We start from the raw sequence: 1,269 nt of genomic DNA on the forward strand, positions 1-1,269 counted from the left end.
AAAGCGTAGATCCTCTAAACAGGTTAGGTCACTCAGTCAGTTACCATGTTGCTGAAGGTATAGAGACTGAGATTGCTTCAGCTGTTACTTAAACAGAGAGGTTGATTCCAGATATGCTTCTACAACAACCAGGGCTCTGCATAGGCTCAGGTTTTGATAATTATTATGAGCTAACAGAAACAGTGACAGGAAGAGACACATTGCATGATACTGTTGGTATTTACTTTCAGAATAGGACACATGAAAATACTGCAGACACTATAATGGATAGAGTAACATCCTTTGAAGATAGAGTAAGTGATCTCCCCAAAACACCACTTAAAAGAGGACAATATGAACCCGAGGATCGTATAATATTACCCTACCAGAAAATGCCTTCAATTAGAGTCTGAATACAAGATTTACAACATGGAAGAGCCACCTAATCTCAGTAAAGCAGAAAAAATGGATCGAATTTGGATGTTGGCATGCCATCTTCTGGAAGAGACTCCAATGTGGCGAGGATGGAATTCCTTGGTTCGTGAAGATGAATTACCACAGCAAGCCATAGGTTATTTGGAGAACATAGATCTCTTTCCAACACGACTTGGTGTGATCCAGGGAACACTTAGATTATCACAAATGGTGGCAGAAGAGTTTGGAGAAAAATATGCTATTGTTCATTACAACCTTGGTATTGCTAAACCTGCACTTCAGACTCAAGCCCAAGAATCACCAAGATATGACAGTGTATTCATTTGTATAAGCACATTTCACTTAGCTATGGCTTAATTTGCTTCTTTAGGATATATTCTAGATTCATCTGGAGCTGCTGAAGTTCTCTGCAGTTCTGACATACTTGCTTCTGGATCAGTGAGGGGCTTCCTAAGCGGAAGACACTTCAGCCGCTGTAAAAGATTGCATTCCCTACAACAGCTATTCACTTTCTACATTTTCAGGAATTCGCCAAGGAATATGATTCACTATCAAAAGAATTGAAGGAGTTGCTAATTTCTTTCTCTGAAGAGCCATCACAAGACACTCTTACTGGTCTCCTAGAAAATGAAATTTGCGCTTCATTGCTTGAGAGATACAGTGCCTATTGTGAAAAGACAAGACACAGTGATCATGGCAAAGCAGCAATGTTCTGGATGACCAATGTTGACCTGGTCCATTACTACTTGTTGATTGATTGATTGATTATGAAATTTAGGTCTTGAAGAACAAGCGCCAGAACCCATCAGGATTATCCAGGACCGTAATGTTGGTGAAATATATAAATTAATGGTA

Source organism: Macrobrachium rosenbergii, chromosome 1, assembly GCF_040412425.1.
Source record: "Macrobrachium rosenbergii isolate ZJJX-2024 chromosome 1, ASM4041242v1, whole genome shotgun sequence".
Lineage (NCBI taxonomy): Eukaryota > Metazoa > Arthropoda > Malacostraca > Decapoda > Palaemonidae > Macrobrachium > Macrobrachium rosenbergii.